Genomic DNA, 23,452 nt, shown 5'->3' with positions numbered 1-23,452 from the left:
ATCATGATTTCCTCGGTCTTTGAAGTGCCGCCACCGAAGTCTGCACGCTATACACCATTGGTGTGGGAACTCACCAAACAGTGCTTGTAGAACCCCACCTATCTCCCTACATGCCCTTTTTTCACCTTCTCCCCACCACATTCCCTTCCCTCTCTTTCCGCAGACACTGGGACGGGTCTACCTGTCTGTCATGGGTGTTAGTCTAAGCCATTGAATCCTGTTGACGTGCTGCCCGTGTGTGGGGCACTACTAAACTGCCCGGAGACAGCTGCCAGCAAGAGAGAAAGGCCCTTACCCTTTCCATACAGTGTCTTGGGAGTCATGACTCAGCCGTTGTGCCTGGCATGGTGCCGTGCGCCTACAATCCTACCATTGAAGAGGCTGTGGGAGGAGATGGGCACATGTTGAGAGTCATCCTTGGCTACAGAGTAAGTTCCAAGCCATCCTTGCCTACAGATTAGGGCCTTGTCTCATAAAGCTAGAGAAAAAGCAGAACAAGACTGAATGTAACAACCAACGATATTGATTTTTCCCTGGAGGGTTTCTCCAAGTGGGCTAAGTCTGGGTGAACTGTTTCTTAGCAACAGGACGTGCCGATCAATAGGTCCACATTTCAATATGGTCTCTAAGTAACTTGATGCTTTGTATTAGTATCGTAATTAATTTTGTATTCTATAAGGTAGGATGATAATGGTTGTACAGATTAGGAAAAAGGCAAAGCCCTCAGTGTGAATGCTTGCCTCTTCTGAAGGTCTTTTTGTTGTTGTTGTTGGGATGGCTTCTGTTGCTGATGCACTCTGCCATGTGAACATCTGCAGGGCTCTTTCTCTCAGAAGGCCCCACTCTAGAGAAGCATCTAACCTGACAGGTGTAAGAGGAAACCGGCAAGAATAGCATTTTCTGCTTTTCAGCTGTACTCATAGATTAGCGCTCTGGGTACTTCATGCTTTGAATGGGATTTGCTTGAAGTTTATTTCATTTTGTAAAGAAAAGTGACAGCTACACTTCCTATCATTGTGTCCAAGTTTATAGTTTCCAGTCTCTGTGTCCTTCTGGCTTAGATCTTTGCTTCATCTACCTAGCCATAGCTCATTCCTCTATCATCAAGTTTCATGAGCTTCTTCCTGGGTTGTGGCATGGAGTGGCCACAGCTTTGTGAATGCTTTACTGATGCTGGATACCACAGGTAGACATCATTATCATTCCCTCTGTGATTATGCACATTAGATCTCAGTCTGTGTATAAATCTGTTATTTTGTAAATGCACTGCAATATGAGGCCATGTTATATCTTAATTTAAATTTTCTACTCTATTTCAGTATATCTAGAATATTATATTGAAATAATGATTGAAAATTAATCTAGGTTATGACTTCTGGTAAAATGCAGTATTTCCATCTTTAAATCTCTACAGATGAGACAAACACTGTGTGCGTGTGTGTGTGTGTGTATGTGTGTATGTGTGTGTGTGTGCGTGCGTGTGTGTGTGTGTGTGTGTGTGTGTGTGTGTATGTGTGCGCACACGCGTGCGTGCATACGCGCACCCATGCACCAAGGCATGCATGTAGATATCGGGAAATAGCTTTGGTTATTGATTACCATCATTTCACATTACTTGAGCCAGTGTGTCCTTGCTGCTTTGCAGGCCAAGCTAGCAGGCCTTTGGTCTCCTGGGGCTTCTACTGTCTCAGCTTTCCCTGTGTGTCTGTCCCTCCCTCGAAGTATGCTGGGATTCCAGATGTCTGTGCTCCTGTGTCTATTTTGATTTAGGTTCTAGAATCCCAAATTCTGGTTGTCAGGCTTGTGCGACACACACTTTTACCTCATCTGCTATCTCTATTATCTAATCTGCTATCTCTAAAATAATATATTTTTTAGTTTTTATATTTATAGAATTTCATTCAGAAACTAGTATAGTGATGTACTTTTGGTCTTTTAAATCTTTAACTGTAAAAAAGTATGTTCTTCACTGTTCTGGTCGATAAATAATTTTGTTCACATTAATAATACTAAGACTCTTCTCTTTATTGAATACCTTAAAATGTTTAAAATACTATTAAAAGGTTTTGAACTTTCCCTTGGAATAAGTGTACTAGCCATTCAGTGTTTACTCGGTGACATTTCTGGTACAAAGTTCAGACACTGTCTCCTTTTAAAGCACTCTACTCCATTTTCTTCCACAGGGTGCTGCCATATTATTCCATGTTTGAACTGGATTCACAGTTCTGTGTGACCATTTTTGTAGCATCAGCAAATAGGATGGGCTTCAATGTGTTTGTTTTGAAATATTGAGCATCTTACACTGAGCTCACAGAACAGCCAGGTGTTGCGGCACACATCTGTAACCCCAGCTTACTGCACCTTCAGGTATTGTGGATCACATCTGTAATCTCAGCAAAGGGGTCAGATGTTCAAGGTCATCCTCTGCTATATAAGAAGTTTGAAGGAAGCTTCAGCTGAAGGAAAATCCTATCTTAAGGTTATTTTAAAAACCAGTTTATTAGTTTTTTGAGAATTCTGTATATGCTTTATCATATTCAACCTCCTACCACAGCTCTTATCATATACACGCAATCTTTCTATAGTCACACAAGTTTTTGTGTCCTTTAAAAAAGTCAAGACCAGTTTATGCTGGACCACTGTTCTTGAATGTATTGTCTTCTCCTACAATGTGGTCAACTTACTAGAGACTGCACTCTTAGAGATTATCTGACCCTCTTCAAATCAGCTATCAATTTCCAAGAGGCTCTCAGGCAGGGATGTGACTTTCTGCCTCATGAGCTTCACCATGCTCGGATTTGGTCTGGCTTGTGCATGCACACTTGAACATGCTGTCCTAACTTCTGTGAGCCCTGAGGTTAAGCTGCCCACTGAGTGCAGGAGACAGGGTTTCCTTGTAGTCACCTCTGATTCTCTTATTGGTCTAGCCCTTTTTTCCACAGTGAGCCCTGGGAAGTGGAGTTGCTGTATATATGCACCATTAATGGCTGAGAATACCACAGGCTCTTATTTTCTGCACCTTAGCCAGTTGTGGACCTTTATGTCACAATCTACTGCAATTAGAACAGTTCTTTTAGATCAAACAGAACCAGAGCTGACTACGTTGTTGAGGAGAAATGCTGCTGTGTTGATTCTGCAAGTTTGTTTTAATTTTTAGGTCTTTCACATCTCCTCATTTTCCTTAATAGATGTTAGAGGAAGGGTTCAGGTCTCACACTACAGATGCACAGGTTTGTATCCAGGACGTAAACTGTTATTTCAATACTGTCTTCATATTCACACTACCAAATGGTGAGTCTGAATAGTTTAATATGCTTAGAAATTCTTATCTTTTATTCCTCAAATCCTTATCTTCTAGAAGATACCAACATAGAATAGTATGAAAATAGTATGGAGCCCAGTTATGTTGTTGCAAGAGGCAAAATGATCATTTTTTTATTGATGAATAATATTCTAATATGGAGAAGTAGCTCGTGTTCTTTATCAGCCCATCCATTGTTATGCACACGGGTTGCTTCTCTGCCTTGGCTGTGGTGACTAATATTGTAGTAGGAATGTGCATGCAGACACATAGATCCTCCTGTCTTTATACAGATATACACACTCAAGAGGTCTACTGGCATAAAATTGTAATTCTCCTTTGACATTTTAGAAACAAGACGTCACTATTATATGTATATGTGTATGAAAGTGTATGTGTGAGTATGTAGGTGAACTTGTACTTCCACGTGCAGAGTTTCTGTGAACTTTGTGAAATTAATTAACCATATAGTGCAGGCTTATGTATATGAAATACAAACTGTCATATTAGTTTCTGATTATACAACTAATAAAAGAGTACAGTCATTTAAATTTAGTGTTTTAGAATGCTACCCACAGGAGACAAATACAAGAATGTTGGTATGTGCCACAGGTAAGATACTCCATTACAACTGGAATGTAGTTCAATTAGGCAGATCCAGTCCCAGTCCTTGTGGTATCCTACCAGGCCAGTACTCTAAGAGCAGGAGACATCATAGAGAAGAAGGGGAAAATCCCTTGTATTTATGATTCTCTGCTATGAAAAGTCAGAGTTGAAAACATAGAAAATTAGCTTGTCGATAAACAGAGGTATTGGAAAATCAATGCAAGTAGAGGTAAAAACTAATAGGAAAATGTGTAAATCTCCCCCATTGAAAAAATAGTATTTAGGAAAATACATGAAGTTGTTGAGGGAGCCTCAATCTTGTGGAAGACTTTTCCAGTTAGGAGAATAGTGGGAAGCATCTGATAGGACTGGATGCACACACGACACTGGCATAGGGATGGATTGGCACAGGGATGGATTGAAGGACTGGATACACACATAACACTGGCACACGGATGGATTGAAGGACTGGATACACACACAACACTGGCACACGGATGGATTGAAGGACTGGATACACACCGACACTGGCACATGGATGGATTGAAGGACTGGATGCACACACAAAACTGGCACATGGATGGATTGAAGGACTGGATACACACACGACACTTGCACACGGATGGATTGAAGGACTGGATACACACACAACACTGGCACATGGATGGATTGAAGGACTGGATACACACCGACACTGGCACATGGATGGATTGAAGGACTGGATGCACACACAAAACTGGCACATGGATGGATTGAAGGACTGGATACACACACGACACTGGCACACGGATGGATTGCGCCAAGGGAGGAGAAGGCAAAGAAGTGATCTCACAGAAGAAAGGGGGGCTGGGCTGCGTACTGCAAGCTCTTGAGGGACCTTGGGTAGCAGGTCCAGGTGGTGCCTTTATAGCCACATAGAAGACATTGAAGAAGGCCGTTGTTCTACAGAATAGTGGCCAAGTTGTAGAGGCCTCGGTGTTTGCCCAGAGTCTGCACACAGCAACTCAAGTCAAAGGGGACTCAGTCTTCTCACTATTCCATCCTAACTTGTGAATTTGGTAAGCTGATACACAGCATTGTGGTTTGTAGAATAGTTTATTCTGCCTGTAAGATGCCTGCATGTGCGGTCAGCACTGCAGACAGCTCTAAGCTACTGCTGAAAGGCTACTGAGAAAACAAATTTACAGACATCAATGTTCTTTTAGAATCTGATTGTGCTAATACCGGTCTGCAAAGAGGGAACCCTTCTATTTTTGAAGGGTTCAACTAATTAAGATGCTAAAAGACCAAGAGGGTTTCAGGAATTGTGTTTAGGAAAATGATTTGAACTGATTAAGCATCAGTGTTAATTAAGGCCACTTTGAACCTGAGTACATTTTTAGATTTTTATATTGAAGACAGACTCATGTTTTGATTTTAAATATGTATAAATTAGTTACTAATTCTTCTTTAATTTTTTATTATAAAAATATCACCATGTAAACATTAGAGTTTGTCCCAGCTTCTTTTCATATGTAAGTAAATATGTTTTAGTACAGAATTTGGAGTGCAGAAATATTTCAACATGGCCCCCACATGTATGTACTCCTCCACAATGATAATTCCCACATGTATGTAGTATTCCACAAGCAGGAATCAATGAGGTAAAATGGAATGGAAATTGACATATTACAGAGACAATTGAGTGTCATGATGAGAACTCCACACCCTACAATTTGTAATTAGGAAAACATGGACTTTATTTAAGACATACCTTTTAAGAGTTCAACTCAGTTTCAAAGTTTAACCCAGACTTTTTTTTCCATCTGTCTGGTTATCAAGAAGATCCATACTTGTTAGACTCTTACTCTTGGCCCAGTTTGTCTACAACATTCTCTAGTATTGTTCTTCGTGATGTGATTTTTAAGAGTTAACTTCTTATGTGACCTTTGAATGCTGCTAACAGGATTTCAAATATAAATTGCTCTACCCTTTCCTAACATATCCTTCCAGGTTATGTAGAAGACTTTGGAATAATGACACACATTCCCTGCTCTTTCCACTGCACCTCAATGTCTAACTGGCTTCCACAAGGCTTGCACCATTATTGAATTGCCCTGTATACCACTAAGAAAGGAAGAATTTAGCTTTTGCAAGCAAGAACTGTTGGAAAAAAAAAAACCACAGTAGTGACTGTGTATAATTCAGGTTGTAAACAGCATGGATTCATCAGAGTTTAAAAGTATTCATCACAGCTAAATTGAAGCTCAAAGGATTCAGTCCATGATTGAGCATTGAGAGGTAACAGTTAGGGTTTTCCAGATCCTCTTTTATGTGGGAGAACAGGAGTTACATAGAAGAAGGCTCCGACTCTTAAATTACACCCTTCCTTGACCTTGCAATCCAGGCTCAGGAGTATTTTCTAGTTTATTAGTTAAATACTACCCAGCTATTTAAATACAAGAAAGCTCTATTCTTTGAAGGTTTTTTCCCCAAGGAGGAGAAAATAGTAATCAATACAGATGTTACAAATAATTCTATATTTTACACACACATGTGTATGAATGCAAAGCACACATTTTCCTGAGGGTGGCCGTCCGTACACTGTGGCTTCATTGTATGGCAGGAACCTTCAGAAATTCTTCCCTCGACGCACAGCAACACCTCTGTTGCCTGGCTAGCCCTACCCACAGAACCCCCATTCAGCATTTTCCCCCTGTTTTCCTGGATTATTTGAACAGTTAATAGGCACATACACAGGAGCACACACTCACATGCAAGCTTCCCCCACATCACAAAAACCACCCTCACAGCAGACTCCACCCAAGTCTCCGTTTAGCCACAGGCAGAACCTGTGTCAACTCTAGTAAAAAGTGACCCAAGCAAGTATGAAAAGGTGAAGCTTGAGAAACACAGTTTGGGTACAGAAAGGGAACTTGTATTTAAAGTCACAATATAACTTTTATTCACCAAACAGAATGAACCTCTAAAGCAGCTCTTGCAGGGGTTTTCCATGGGCTTGCTGTGCTTTTAAATCTCCCACAGCAGCCACTAAGAAAGCAAGTCCTAAGAAATATCAACAGATAATTGGATGGCTCATAAATAGATTAATAGATATTGATAAATCCTATGTAGATAGAGATAGATAGATAGATAGATAGATAGATAGATAGATAAAGATATGATAGAGAGATGCCTGGTAGATGATAAATGATGATAGATGAATAGATGATGGATGAATAGATAGATAGATAGATAGATAGATAATAGGTTATAGATGATAAAAATATGTATATATTTTATATATTTACATTACTTTTATACAATATATATTAAAAGTCACATAAATAATATATATTTATATTTATAAAAAGAAAAATATAGAGAGTGAGGTAGAAGTTCCAGTAGTGTAGACAGTAGATGACACCTTACTCTTCAGCATTGCTGTGTCCTAAAGAAGCCATATCCCAACTTATGTGTCCTGCCACCATGAATCACTGAGGGACACCAATTTCTGCTTGAATTTTCCAGCTCAGCTTTAAGCACACCAGCCACAAGGAAAGGCCCAGCAGCCTCACCATCGAGTAGGGTTCCTTTTTGTGTTGAGATTCTTCTATCATAAACTTTATAGAAACGCTACCTAATATTACGCAATCTGGTTGTGTAGCCATCACCTGGAAAGTTAAACACTGTAGGTGAGAGACTCTTCTGAAGAGACAGCCGACACTTGCCCACGTCTTCACCTGGAACTTCCTTGATGAAGGACACATGCGCTTCACATGGCATTACCACGAGTATCCCACCATGAGCATCCCACCACGAGCATCCCACTACAAACATCCCACCACGAACATCCCACCACAAACATCCCACCATGAGCATCCCACCACAAACATCCCACCACGAGCATCCCACCACGAGCATCCCACCACAAACATCCCACCACGAACATCCCACCACGAGCATCCCACCACGAGCATCCCACCACGAACATCCCACCACGAGCATCCCACCACGAGCATCCCACCACGAGCATCCCACCACGAGCATCCCACCACGAGCATCCCACCACGAGCATCCCACCACGAGCATCCCACCACGAGCATCCCACCACGAGCATCCCACCACGAGCATCCCACCGTGGACACTGATATGACTTGTGCCTTTTCCTTTTCCTTTTTAAACTTTATGATAATGTGATGGTAACACACAGAAGAAATGGCACTTCAGATTCAGAGCTTGGATGCTGTCCTGTCCCCTGCACTATAGGCATACACTCAGAGTTCACAGTAGAGGCTGGGCAGCAGCTGGCCTGTAGCTCTCTGTCAATCCTGAGGGTAAAAAGCCAACATTCAGTGCAGCCTGAGGAGGTTGGTCGGGCATTAAGTATGCTAAATGCACCAGTTTTCTGCCTGAGACAGACCCTAGTGTAGCTCATGTAACTGTGGGTGACCTGGTACTTTTTGATCTTCTGTCCTCTATCTCCTGGTCCTAATAATACAAGCATGGTGTACCAACTCAGTTTTATTTCATTCTGGGAAAGCTTTCTGGGCAAACATTTCACCAACTGAGACGTATCCCAAAGCAGTAATACATTTTAGATCTAAGATAGTTTCAGTTTACAATGTCTTGAGATGTGAGTGTATTACCAGTTACTTTTTTTCCTGAGAAACTGAGGCACCATGCTGGTCCCAGCAGGGAACAGCTGTTAATTCCAGAATTCTGGAGGTAAAGGCAGTGGTTTGTGTTTGAGGTCACAGCAAACCTGAGTTACAGAGAACACTGTGCCAACTCCTGCTTTCTCACAGAAAGAGTTACTTCTCTCTACACCAAACAAGCAAGTTTTAAACTGATTGGCCTCACTACTTCATATAGGAGCATGGAGCCTCACAGACACGTTTCTAAAAAGACTAACAGAAACTATTTAGGTACTTTGGCAGAAAGGGATTTTTAAATGTTCTTATTGTAAAGAGCACAACATGTTCTCAGTAAAGATTGTTTTTCTCATCTCTGCTAAACGAGGGACCATGAAACGGATGGCCATAGCCTATTTTTAATAAAACGCCAAAACAACCATTGACCTCTAAGCCCACTGGGAGGCCAGTGGAGAGTCGGACTCCTGTTTTCTACCAGTTGTTTTTTTTATGGTTCCTACTCGACCTTGCAGGTAATATCTCAGTAAGTGATGAGTGAGCAGGTAACTTCTGAACAACAGGCTTTGACAACTGTATGGGTGTATTCTCCACAGCTCTCATTGTAGGAAGGTTTTCTCAGGTAGACCATATGTAGAGTTAGATTTGTAAGTGTCCTTATTGAATATATAATTAAGTAGGTATTACTAAGCAAATGTGTACAGAAATGTTTCCTTTATATTCACTAAAATTAACCCATAATAATCATGTCTGTCCATTAAAGAAAATATGAGTAATGCCTTTCTGTTGATATAGTAGTATAGTAAAGAAAATCTGTTTTTTTCTAAAAGCTTATTTAAAAGGCTTGTCAACCCATTTTTCACTAAACACTTCACAGAAGGATGTATAAAGAAACAGATATCGTAGTAGGCTTGTCTCCAGTGAAGCACAGTGTAGCCAGCATACCAACATACTAGATATAATCAAGATACCCACAGAGTCATGTTGTCTCATAGGAGGGTTGGTGCATGATGTAGGTACTAGGTCAAGTATTATATGTATGTGTGAATATATATTTACATATGATATAAAGCTATATCATCTGCAAATGGGGATCCTTTGACTATTCATACCCTCTTTTTCTCTATTAGTTGGTTTATTGCTGTAGCTAAGACTTCAATCTATATTACATAGATGTGTCTTGCTTTTGACCTTAGTGCAAATACATTGAGTTTCTCTCCATTCAAAATGATATCAGGTGTGGGCTTGCTGTAAATTGACTTAATTATCATCAGGTGTATCCCTTGTCTTCCTAGTCTCTCCAGGACTTTTGCTATGAAGGGAAGCTGTATTTTGCCAAAGGCTTCTTTTGCATTGAATGAGAGATATGTATTTTATTCTGTTTATGTGGTGGATTTTATTTATTGATTTCCCTATGTTGATCCACCTCTATGTCTCTGCATCTCTGGGGTGAAGCCAAGCCTGATCATGGTAGTTTGTATATGTATGTGTTCTTGAATTTAGCTTACAAGTAGTTTATTGAGTATCTCTGCATCTATTAAGATAAATTGCACTGTAGTGAATGCAGGGTTGGCAAGCATGGGACCTTAGCAGTGTCTGTCCTCTGGTTCAAGCCTATCTTTTTTTACCCCACTCTGTCTAGCTGTAAACATAGGCATCTCTGTGCTTTGATGCTCTGACCAGCTAAGAACATCGGCATCTCTGTGTTCTGATAATATGGCATGATCAGAACATACACGTGGATACTTCATGCACTGGATTCAACATCTTGCTGCCTAAGTCCACCATTAGTTTGCATGTTCATACTGTACATACAACAGCATGTGAAGAACCAGGGAGAAAGGGAAGAATTTAGACTTCTGCGGCCATACTCCATTCTTTGATTACAGTTTCAATGGCTGTTATGAACACACAGGGATTTCATGGTTGTGTGGGAGCTTCATTTTGTCTTCATTTGGCTCAGTGTTTCTGTATCATTGGCATATACAAGTTGCTGTTTGGAATTGGGCACCAAGTGTCGTTCTCTATTCCTTCTGGACATTTCCAACATCACTGTCCTTATAAACCACTAGTACACACCTAGTCCACAATCCACCCCTGGCCACCAAGACCTAGCAGATTAACGTGGCACAATGTTGGTACCTTATGAATGATAACTGAGAAAGTGTATCACAGGATAAGTACCTTTCTAAAACTAAATCTTGGAGCCATTCTTGATTCAGATATATTTTGTTAAGACTTCTTGGCAACAGAGGTGAAACTATAGCTCAGTTGTTAGAATGCTTGCCTAGATGCACATAAAGCAGGCTTTGGTTCCTAGAACCTCTTAAACCCAGGCAGAAGGCCATGCACCCTAGCTCTCTGGGGGGTAGATGCAGAATAACCACAAGTTGAAGGCCATTCTTGACTATATAAGTTGTCCATGGCAAGCTTTGCCTACAGGAGATAGTGTCTCCAATACATACAAATGTATCCATACACAGGCACACAGAACATACACACACAAACACAAACACACAAAGAGAAATACACACATATACATACACACACATACACAAATCCACTCAGTAGCATTGAAAAAAAGATGATCATATGTATCTGCCCACTTAAAATTGAGAGACAGATAGGAGGTGAGCATAAGTTTAGTAGATGTTCTGTAAAAGCCAAATTCTTACCAGAGAAAAGCTTTGTGTGTCTTTCCTCTGCTTTACTTGCATGGCTTTGTCTTGGATTTGAGGCTTTGGAGTCTTCAGAATTTGCACACACATTAGTTGGGTTCATCTTAAGAAAACAGCTTAGTGATACAGGGAAGCAGAGGCCAGTCACCTTCATGGGGATGCTCAGGACTTTCTGGGAAGCGTTTCTGAAGAGGAAATGTGGGAGCAAGGTCTGACAACCTGCAAGATGGAAGAGAGCACGAGTAGAGGGGAAGCATCCACAGAGCAGGCGGGTGTCCCTGTGGGACCCAGCACAGCACTGAATATCTATATCTGACCCTGGCATTCTTCATGTGCAGCAATGTGCACCAACGTTCTGTGGGGCATTCCTGGTATTGACTAGCCAAAAGCATCAATATACAGTGTTTGATTATGGGGCGAGTAGGGGAGTTAAGTCCCTCGTGTGGGAAATGTAGGTTATAAAGAGAATCACTTGCCAAAGAATCCTATGTGATAGACTGCTTCTGACATGAAAAAGACAAAAAGTTCTTGCTCTCTTCCAAAAACCAGTTCTCATTCCCTTCCTTGAAACACACTAGCACACTCTGTTTTGTGTTTGATAGTTTAGATTCATGAAGATCTTGCACTATACAGTACATGAATGTATGCCCATGTTCCTAGAGCAGATATATTTTGCTTAAAATTGTCCAACACACACAGATCCAAAGCTATACATATATTTTAAATTTTATCTGATTAAGGAATAAGTATAAGACTATTTCATCCTAATAGTTTTACTCTGTCATCTGCTAATTTTCTCTGAAGACCCTCTCTCCCCTTTGACAAGAGCCTTATTAGAAGTAGGTACAACATTTTGGGTTTGCTCTTAGTCCTTTCTGGAAGCTTTATTGTCTCTGCTAATGTAAACTACATGCAAGGTGCCACCCCAGTGACTGTTTAGAAGTTAGTTCCCGACTCTAGGTCCCTTACATATAGAAAATGCTCTAAGTAGTGACTACTATCCAGAAGACCTGATAATCTTGCTGTTGTAGTTTTTAATAGGCCGCATCTGTAACAAAATTGGTCCAAACTTTAAGATTCGACATGCACTCAAAGAAGCAAGTTGTAGGGAAACAGGCTTCTCTGACCTTCACACCATGCACTGTGGTGGTAAAGTGTTCAGAATAGCTCTTACTGCAGACAAAGTGCTCTGAAACGTATGGCCCTCTCTCCAGCAAAAACAAGTGCTATTTCAAGCACGCTTACTTGGACAGGCCATGTTGAAAAGCACAGAACGGATACATACAATTTATCACTCCGTACACATAGTTGGGCCCTGTTAAGAGTGTCTGGCTTGTGTGGGTCTAAGGCTCCACCCTGAGTGATACGTACTTATGCCTCTGTATTGTTAGTCTCTCTGGGTTACTGGGTGGTGGATTGGAGATCTGAAGATTGGATCAGTTGATTTATGACTAGAAAATGATTAGGTATACTTTAAAAACTTGGTAACATACATTTGGATGGCACTGGTAGAAGGATTCAGGATCAATTTACATAGTCATGATAATGGGGAGAGTTGAGAGCTAAGTCCCTCCTGTGGCAAATGCAGGGTTATAAAGAGAATAGCTCAGAGAAGGGTACATATGTTTGTGACAAGACTGAATCCAAGATGAGCTACGGCTGCCTACGAACTATAAGAAGAGCCAGGAAAGATATTTAAAGCAAAAACTTACAGTTTAGTGACATAAAATTTCTATTGAGTTACCGCCTCAATGCATGATGTGCTCAGGGTAGAGATATTTTCTTCTAACAATGCCTTTCTCAAAATATCCCAGTATTGTAATATATGCTAATGTGTATTTTGCAAAATCATGACACTTAAGAAGTGATTGTGACACAATAAAATTCACATAAACACGGGGAAAATTATTTAAGTGGTGAAAAATAATATCTTCTGGCAATTAAGGAGAACACATAAAGGAGGAAGTGGCGGCGGCGGCTCCGGCTCACACGTTTGCTCTGCCATTTTACTGTTATTACTGTAGCGATCTTCACATGGAGCCCAGATTGCTAGGTGCATGTTTTCGGAGCTGACGCTCTTTAGGCACAGATGAAAAGAAGTTATTGGTTTGCTTTCCCCTTCGTTCTCTTCAGAATACTTAGAGGAAGCATCCTGTGACAGATGTCACCAAGAACACGTCCTTGAGATGAGCTTCATCGAGGGGACGTGTGGTTTGCTGTGGCATGGTTTGGGTGTCTTTTAAGCGTATAGCAAGCTTCAGATTTCCTTTGTTGGGTTGTTTGTCTTATCTTCATCCTTACACAATCCCCTGGCATCCAAATCCAGACTGGCTTCGGTTACCGGCATCCAAACAGCAAAAGCGGGTTTCTTCTTCTCCCACCTTCCTGTGTGTGCTCCTTGCACACCTCTGAATGAAACCTGGCATATTTGTAAAGGTGACTGTCTTTTCAAGATCTCTTAAAAGTTGCTCACCCACTTTCCATGAGTGAAGTGGAAACACGTTATTTTAGCACATTAGAAGGTGAGTTGCTGGGGACTGAGTTAATATTTTTCCAAGTGCTCCTAAGAAATGAACTGGTTTACACATGCGCATTTAAAGTTGATTCCATCTTGTAACTCAGTATTTGAGGCAGGTTAGTCAGAAATGCTAAGCTACATGAGTCCTTCTTGTCTGAAAGGGATTGGTTCCAAGCCTCGAGTGGGTTCTTGAAAGCACATTTAGAGCTGATCCATATGGATACTATCTGTTTTCATTTTTCTACACAGTTTTGATAAAGCTTATGAAATAGGAACACAGAGAGATTGACAGTAATTGCTATTGATAAAACAGAGCAAACTTTAAGAATACATTATGTGTTATAAAAGGAGATAAAGCCTCCTGAAGACTGAAGTCAAATGTTAGCACCCACTGGAAAGCACCCCTCAGAGATGAGCTGACTGTCACATGTGCCACAGACATAAAACTTGCCTACAGTTAGAAAAAATATTTTTGAAGTTAAGACTTAAGAAGTCTGTTTGAAATACATCTGCCACATCCCTTCCAGATAAATGTTAGGGAAAGCTAGCGCATGGCTCGCGTGTGCTAGCTGGAAGCTTTCCCGGTAGTAGTGAGACTCGTAGTGACTCACTCATATATTCTGGGCAGCTTCTGATTGATAGCATGTGGCCCAGGAACAGCTTCAAACTGTCTCACATTGGTGTTTAACCCATGAGTCATTGCTCCTAATCTATGTGCATGATGTTTTATTAAGAAATACTGAATTCTCCTTTAAGAACAGGCTGGAAATCGACAGAATAAAACCTGAGAGGGATGGAGCCCTTCCTTTGCGTCTCATTTACTAGGGAGGATACTTTCCATTCTGTCCCTGTAAAGGGCAGTGCTAATGGAATAGTGGGGAGCCCACGTCTTCCTTAAAGATTGCGGGAAATAAGTGTCTCTGCTTACACTTCGGCGTCCACTCCTCCTGCTCTGTCTACTCTCCTCCTCTCCCCCTCCTCTGTTAAATATACTAATTGCCTTACCTGAAAGCTGGAATTCTTGCCTGGCTTGTTTTATTGTCTCTGCCACAGCGTGTGACTTAAAGCTTTGTGGCTTCTATTGCAGGGTTGGGGGAGATTCGTTTTCACGTGAATGTGGTATTGTTTCCATCTGAATGAAAGAGTCATAGATTGACTTTATATATAGTTTATAAATAATTATACATATATACATACATAATATTGCTAGAAGTTTTATGTTTATAGGCTTCTTTAGCTGTAACAAACCACAAAGAGCACAATATAGTGTTACTCTTTAAGCATAGTTTCTTCCTCTATTCCTATTGAATAGTACCTGCCACAGTTTTTAGCCAATTAATACTTATTAAATTGCTTTGACTCATAATGCAGAATTATTCGCTTAAGCTGATCTATAACATATAATCTATACTTTCTAGGTTCTTGTCAATGGGAACCGAGATGTGCTGTGGCAGTCTTGGCAAAAGCTCAACAGAAAACAGGATATTCACATCTGATTGCCACAGCTCTGGGCATATTGAAGAGTTCCCCAGTTTCCTCTGAGGATGGAGGCAGGATTTCATCATGCTCCATTCTTAGGCAGAGACACAATTGCTTCTATTAAACAATGATTTAGCATGGTATCATTAGTCTGCATTGAGGAGTTTAAAAAGAAAAATTCATAAAAACAGCTATTACAAGAATACGGTTCTCTGCATCAACCCCACTGTTCCTTCCTTCCAGTAATGAGGACCCAGAAGGCATTCCCACTCGGGTTTGTGTGCCACAAAGCTTTTGTCACCCCTAAAGCTAACTTAGTGCCACCTGGTTTATTTGATATAACCAGAAGCACCAGTCCCTGGTGGTAGAAATTCCCAGAAAGCATAGTAGGTCCTCAGTTAGAAGAGCCATAATATGCTGTGGGTCATGGCATTTTATTTCAATCCTGTCTCTTCTGTATTTCTGGGTTTTATTATGGCTGCCTTTCTGTCTTCTTCTAACTCCAACTCTTCATGTCCTTGCTGTTTCTCTATCCCCTTTTCTAACAATCATTTCACCTTGGTGTTTGTCCTGCAAACGACAGATAAGCAATGGAGTAGCCTCTATTTGTGACTCTCAGTCCATCCTGCTGACACAGGTCCACAAAAAACCCCGGTCTCATTTCTCCAAACCTCCCCTCCCCTCAAAGTTAGGCTATAATAGACATGAGCATGGAACCTCTTGTTACAACGTCACAGATTCATAACTTACTTAACTTTGCTAGCAGCTTCCACAATGCTTCCAGATTTTGACAAATAGCTATGCAAAGTGGAAGTATTATTGATAGATTGGATGACAGCAGGCACTCTGGGTTATTTCTACAATAGAGCCATGTGTCTCAGTGTTGTGTTCTGTTAATAAGAACCTTCAATTCCCAAGTTAGCAATGGAAATTCCTTGTGAGGAGTATGATTATGATGATAATTAAATTGATATAGCTTTATTTCAGATGAGTGCATTCATCATACTTGCAAATGGTGTGTCAAAGCAAACACGTAGCTCTCCTTTAGCCGTGAATGTGCAGAATAAAGGCTTTCACAAGCTTTTCAGTCCAACTCCATAGTGCTGCTAGGCCAAGGATTGAAGGGACACAGATTCTTAACTATACCCTGCTTAACAAAATAACAATAGCATGTTATTTTACAATACTAGTTTCCCACTTGTGTCATATTTAAAATGACTCTTGGTGATATTTTATAGCAATGATTTTAGGATGAATAAGACTTTAGGTACACATTGCTCTCTACTGAACCATTATTGATATTAGAGAGCTTCAACTTTTATCAATTCACAAAACATCTTAACCCCAATGCCTACAATCATTATATGTCCACACTTCTGCATTTTTGGTATTTTAAGAAAACGAAACATGCTGAAGCTAAGCAGTCTCTCTCTCTCTCTCTCTCTTTCTCTCTCTCTCTCTCTCTCTCTCTGTCTCTCTCTCTCTCACACACACACACACACATTCTCAAACATACACACACATACTTGTACATGCATATATACATACACACACGAGGCACACACACATGCACATTCTTATACATACACGCACATACTTACATACTCATGTATATACCCATACTCTTACACATGTACACACATACTTATACACACATACACACACACACTCTTACACATGCAGGCACATACTTATACACACATACACACACACACACACACACACACACACCATGTACATTGTTTTAGTTATTCCTCTATTACTGTGAGGATACACCATGACCAAGGTCACTCTTAGGAAACAAAGCATTTAATTGAGGCTTGCTTATGGTTTCAGAGGTGTAGTCCATTGCCATCATGTCCTGGAGCATGAGAGTATGCATCAGGAACGGGAGCAGTAGCTGGGAGCTACTACATCTTGATCCTTAGGCAGAGGGAAAGATTGAGGTGGAGGAAGAAAGGGAGGGAACAATTCTGTGCCTGGCTTGAGCTTTTGAAACCTCAAAGTATACTTCTAGTGACACACTTCTACCTACAAGGCCATGCCTCCCAATCCTTGTAATCCTTTAAAAGAGCTACACACCCTGGTGACCAAGCACTGAATAATGAGCCTACTGTGGTCATTCTCATTCATACCATACATGCGAACACATACGCACGCACGCACGCACGCACGCACGCACGCACGCACGCACGCACATGTGCGTGTGTGCGTACACACCCACTCACACTCATGCACACACAAACGCACACACAGGCATGCATGCATGCACAAACACATGCACACATGCATGTACATGCACACACACATACTACATACATACACATAGGCATGCATTCACTATATACACAGAATACAACAGAATACAGTTGTTTCCGTTGGTTACTTGATAGAAATGAAGTCCACACATCCCAAGACACTCTAATGATTGTGGCAAAGCCTACGCCAGCAAATGCACCGGGGTTAGTTGCATTAGTTAGTTCCCTTTCCTCTCCCTGTTGTTCCCGGCCAAATCCTCTGCTACCCTCACTGTCCCCATTTTTACCAGGAGCAGCTTAGCTTCTCCAATCGCTGAGAGTTTAGCATCTGGGAGAGTGAGCGGTTTCCACAACTACGAGCCTTTAGTTCCCACCAAAGGCACCACTTCTCCACTGTTGTGCAAGCATCTATTGACTGTCAGCTCAGGGTGCAGATGCTTAATTAAGCCATGTGATTAAGCCTGTAGGGGCGGACTCGGTGAGCATTCTCAGAAGGGACAGGTAAGGTCACAGCACTGTCCTCACCCGTTACTGTAGCAGTGTTCCGTCTCAAAATGAAAATACCTGACACAGAAAACTTTCAGCTCATAAAAACTTCTTCCTTCCCTGGGGCTAGAATTAGTTAAAGTAACACGTTCACACGTCTGTGCTGATTTCCGTCTTCTACTTAATGTAAGTGGCAAGTTTTTGTTTATTGTGCAATTAATGAGTTTGCAGTGTTTGTTTGTAAACAGTCACAAGGGAACTGGTTTTTTAACAGCGAGCTAAAAGTACATGGATATTTCTCAAATTCCCCTTCACACAGAACGTAATGTAAGTGGGAAGCACCGTTCAGGCATCTTCCTTCTAGCTATGGAACTGTTTTCTGTTTTAGAACTTTTATTTACTGTGAGTGACTTTTTTTTAATCACTTGCTTCTCCTGGGATAATCTGCACATGTTTCATTTTAGTGAAAATTTGAGGTTTTATCATTTCTGTTACATTTTCTCTGTTTACCTGGAGTGGGTTCTCGTGCGACACTGTGATCATGTGGAGGTCAAGCCCCAGCTGGATGGCGTCTGTCTTTTCTTTCTACTCTGTGCATCCCAGGAATTGGACTCAGGCTCTCCAGGCTCTGCAGCGAGCACCTTTAGCTATAGAGCCTCCTCGCCAACTGAAATATTTAACTACTCAAATTAAGATTATGTGTCTCTAGTGTGATTTCTGTCCTCCCCACAATAACACTCAATGTCAAAAGAAGTTGTATAATTTTCCTAAATCCACATACCTGGCAAACCTGGAATGGAAGAGTGTCCTAGGCCCTTTGTCCTGCCTCATGGCAATGACTTTTTTAATCACAAGTCTACCACTTGCCTGCCTGGGGCTCCTGGAATCCAGAAGAGGGTATCAGATTTTCAGAACAGAAGCCCAGGTGGTTGTGAGTCACTGTGTGGGTGCTGCATATCTGAACCTGGGTCCTTTGGAAGAGAAACCAGCGCTTTTAAATACTGGCCTGTCTCTCTACAGCCCCTCCAAGATTTCTTAAAAATTATAAGTCATTATACTGAAGCATCATTGTCCTTGGAGATGATTTGGCTAAGCCATGGGAAAGCTATCTAATGTTCTATTTTTCAAACATAAAAAGCACCAAGTTGGCCGGGCGGTGGTGGCACACGCCTTTAATCCCAGCACTTGGGAGGCAGAGGCAGGCAGATTTCTGAGTTCCAGGCCAGCCTGGTCTACAGAGTGAGTTCCAGGACAGCCAGGGCTACAGAGAAACCCTGTCTCGGGAAAAAAAAAAAAAAAAAAAAAAAAAAAAAAAAAAAAAAAAAAGAAAAAAAGAAAAAAAAAGCACCAAGTTGATAGCTAGAAAATACGTCTTTTATTTTAAATACCAAACACTTCAGAGCGTTTGAGCTTTAAATAAAGTTATTCCTCAGAGATAAAGAGATTTCTCAGCAGTAAAGAATGGTCAGTGTGCTGACAGTGGTGGTGCATGCCTTTGGTCCCACTCACTTGAGTTCCCCAACTCTCTATAATGGCCGCTTCAGGGACTCTCACCCCCTCATCTGGCTTCTGGGGGCACTTGTACACCTATGCATACATGGATGTGTGTGCACACATACAAATCACAAAAATGCTAAACGAAGAAAGTCTCACCATTACCTTTGCCTCCTTGTAACTCCAGTCCCCAAAGGAAAAGGACGTGCTGACAAAGCAATGTGTGACAAAGTTTAACAACACCATGGGAGACTCAATTGATTTGGGTGAGGTCAATGAAGTCAGATGGCATATTTTCTCCATAGCTAAGAAGACTCCCAAGGCATTTGTTCTCTCTCTCTGTCTCTCTCTGTCTCTCTCTGTCTCTCTCTGTCTCTCCCTCTCTCTCTCTGTGTGTGTGTGTATGTGAGAGAGAGAAAGAGTTTGCATGTGTGTATATCTGTGTGTAACTGTGTGTTTGTATGTGTGCCTGTGTGTGTCTGTGTTTATGTGTCTATGTGTGTGTATGTCTGTCTGTGTATATGTCTTTGTGTGTGTCTGTGTGTGTCTCTGTCTGTGTGTGTCTCTGTGTGTCTCTGTGTGTCTGTCTCTCTGTGTGTCTGTGTGTGTCTGTGTGTGTCTATGTGTGTCTGTCTATGTCTCTCTGTGTGTGATTTCCAGTTCTAAAACCCTTCCCTGATTCAGGAATGCTTTAGAGAGTACATAAAGACCTGCAATTCTATTATGCCAATAAATGACTTCTCCACGAGGTTCTCCTGTGCAAATTTAGGATTGACCAGAACTAAACAAAACAAAAAATCATTCAGTCTCTGTTTTGTTCCTGTAATTTTTTTCATAGCATGGCATGCTTTTAGATAAAAAGGTAGCCTTTAAAAACAAACACCAAAATTCCCTAAGTATTTGTAATGATTTAGACTTTTCATTAAAATATCTTTATTTAATTTTGTAACATCGAACCACTTGTTATTTTTTCCAAAATAAATCAGTGTTTGGATTAAGCAGAGTGACACCAGTTCAGCACTTATTCCAGTCCTCCAACAACAAGCTGATGGAAATGGAAAACTTAGGTATTTAAGGCAGTAGATTTTGATTTACAACTTTCAAAGGCCACATTTAAACAGTGAAACACGAGTTCTCAGCCAGCCCAAATGTCTACGTTCAGTAAATCATACCGGCAACAGTCATTTGGTACAATTGACTCTATATGCTACTTTTATCAAAGATCATTATGTATCCAGACACTTGTTTGTCGTCCTCACTGAGGAAGGAGCTCGCTGTGTCAATCAAACAGCATCTTCTGCAGGAACACAAGGATGCCTGTATTCCCTCGGCCAGCGTCCCTTTCCTGGACTAGTTCATTTCTGCTTATAGAGATGTAAAGTATTAACCAACAAGTCTACAACTAATCTTAATCTTCTTGCCAAGGACGGCTTTGTGAGATATAGATTTCCAAACACACCCACTAACTGACTGATAGAAGATCTGGGCCAAGACCCCAGTGCCTCCCTGACCTCCCCTTGTTCCAGCTTGGTATCGTGGAAACACATTAAATACACTTGGTCTTTATCTTAAGAATTCAGCTAGCAATTGTTCAGCTATTGAATTCTGATGTAGCTTTATTTCAAATAGCACAAGAACTGGGTCAGCAGTGTTTAGCTTTCCTTTCCCTTTGGCATTCCTCTTGGTCACAAATGGCGTGAAGGCGGGCCGGAGGGCTTGACTTGTCCGTGGCTGAATCCCACACATGGCTCTGGTGTCTGGTGCTTGTGAGGTTCTCTGTGTTCGATGGATGTTAGAAAAATGGATGATAATTACATTGATATGAACCTTTTGTCTTTTTTCTATCTGTCCATTCATCTAATATTCATCAACCTCTAAATGGCACTTAGAACTTTGCCACTGGCGTTTTAGATATGCTAATTCTATCAAGTTCTTGAGACACCAAAGCCATTGTATTCCCACACATCTCTGAGTTTGTCCCTTTTTGTCCTTTTGACTCTCCAGTTTATATTATCACCCGTTTTGGGCATGAGTCATTGCTACCAAGTTCTTCGAGAAAACACTACACCACTCTTACTCACCTGAAGATCACACAAGACATAAAACTTGGATGGAAGAACCGAGACATGAATGATTGCTGAATATTTATATGATCAACATCTATGCTCTGTGTTTTAGCACTGTCGTAGCCTCTTTATTCCATCTTGGAAGCTGAAAGGAGAACTAGGTAGATGTCTCATAACGTGTGACATCCTTAGTCCTTTAGTTCATGGTTCTTTGCCATGGTGATCACTTAGTGGTGTCACAATGCATGGCTTTAAAAAGAGATGGCTTTTAGCCTGGTGGCTACTTGGCCAGAGCCAAGACATGAAATTTAAAAGGAGGAAAAGAGAGAGAGAGAAATCCATGGTAAATTTACGGCAGATGCTTCTGTTACAGAAAGAAAACACAGGGGGAAGTGATGGCCTGTGCTTTCTCAGTAAGCAACGTGACCTGGGATGCCTGTCCCCTTTCCAAATGCAAGCATGCTTGTCTCCAACCTCCCAGGACACACAACACTCTGACTGAGCCAGGGAACCAAGGAGACAACTTACCTGTCCTTAGTCATCAGAGCAGGAATGAGCCTCCTGAACCCTGTTCTGCTAGAGATGGGAGAACAGCTGTGTCTCCCTCATCACAGACATCAGCGGGCTCTTATCATCTTGGAGGTTGCCTCCAGCCTGTGACTCCATTGCTATTGCTCACCCCCACCTCACAACCACAAGCAGCCTCTCCTGTAAGACTAGACTTGGGGGGGGGGCGGGGAGGTGTAGATATGAGATTGAAGAGGCCAGAGACAGCCTGGAGTCCATTCTTCTTCCACAGTTATTTCTATATGTGAGTTTGGAACTTAAGGTGTAGCTAGATTGTTGAGCTCAAGTATAAGTAAATAAACATAAAATTAAAAAATCTGCCTCATTATAAAGGTTAGGACTAATTCTGGCCTGATTTTTTTGTTTCTTCTGTTTTTTTTTTAATCACACACAAAATGGATATCAGCAGGTTAATATTAATTTAATTTTGGATTATTATACACTCTGTATATAAAAACAAACAAACAACAAAAAACCCCCAAACCCAGCACATGCCCAGATTCTTGAAGTCAAGAGACAAGACAGTCTCTTGCCACCTGAAATGCACTGAGAGTAAACCTAAAGCCTGTTGCTCTGTAAATGCCTTCTACAGCACGCAGTTGCCTTTTGTTTGTGACCATATCTGATCTATAGACTTCGGATGGGAAGACTTTCAAATTAAGGAGCACCGACAGCTAGTTCTTCTGCTGTCAAGTGATGGCATTAACTTGCTTTGGATTCAACACTGTCATTCATTTCCCATCCTTCTTTTATCAATCACATAGATAGTGTTCAACTTTTCAGGTAATTCTAATGTGCAATACCAATTATTTATAAGAAAATAAAGAATATATACAGAATATAGACTTTTATCAAGATAACACCAAACGAGTAGTATTGATTTGGGAGAAATCGCTTAGATCCCTGTGGTAACCCTTGTAGGTTGGTGGAGCCTCATCTGGAAGTTCAAGGACACACAGGAGCGCACATAGTCGTATACCCTCATATGTGCTGACACAAATGTGCACATATGTTTACACATAGGCACGTGTACACATCCACACATTTGTATACACTCGTGTACAAACCCACTTTTGTGCACACACATATGCTCACATATCTGTTCAAATATGCTTGTATGTACATGCACATGCCCACAAATGACTACTCACAGATGTGAACACACACAGTTTTGATTCTAAATGAAACATTACTTGCTTTAATTGCATTGGTTAGTTTTCATATCAACTTGACACAAGCTAGACAACTTCTGACAAGAGGATGGATGACTCAGTTGAGAAATGATCCCAGCAGAATGACCTGTAGGCAAGCCTGGGGGCATTTTCTTGATTGCTGGTTGATAGGGAAAGACCCAGCCCACTTCGGGCA

The 23,452-nt window shown here is 41.1% G+C and overlaps 1 protein-coding gene and 1 long non-coding RNA gene across 13 annotated transcripts in view; one reads left to right on the top strand and one right to left on the bottom strand.

The window, feature by feature from the left end:
- Positions 1-23,452, top strand: part of Sox5 (SRY-box transcription factor 5) — a 968,743-nt gene that overhangs the window by 715,799 nt on the left and 229,492 nt on the right. The gene's annotated exons all lie outside the window — the stretch shown is intronic.
- On the bottom strand, positions 13,138-22,160 carry LOC116099780. 3 transcript variants are annotated; one of them, XR_004122380.1, is made up of 4 exons: positions 22,046-22,160; positions 16,220-16,360; positions 14,740-14,866; positions 13,138-13,994 (listed from the first exon to the last, which is right to left on the bottom strand). It is a non-coding gene; the product is annotated as an uncharacterized LOC116099780 (long non-coding RNA). The 3 variants fall into 3 exon arrangements; XR_004122378.1 differs by lacking the exon at positions 22,046-22,160 and adding an exon at positions 21,533-21,693; XR_004122379.1 differs by lacking the exons at positions 13,138-13,994; positions 14,740-14,866; positions 16,220-16,360; positions 22,046-22,160 and adding exons at positions 21,014-21,227; positions 21,533-21,693.

The sequence above is a fragment of the Mastomys coucha genome, unplaced genomic scaffold (assembly GCF_008632895.1).
Source record: "Mastomys coucha isolate ucsf_1 unplaced genomic scaffold, UCSF_Mcou_1 pScaffold20, whole genome shotgun sequence".
Lineage (NCBI taxonomy): Eukaryota > Metazoa > Chordata > Mammalia > Rodentia > Muridae > Mastomys > Mastomys coucha.
The sequence above is the reverse complement of the archived record's forward strand: the minus strand, read 5'-3'. Positions and strand labels throughout refer to the sequence as shown.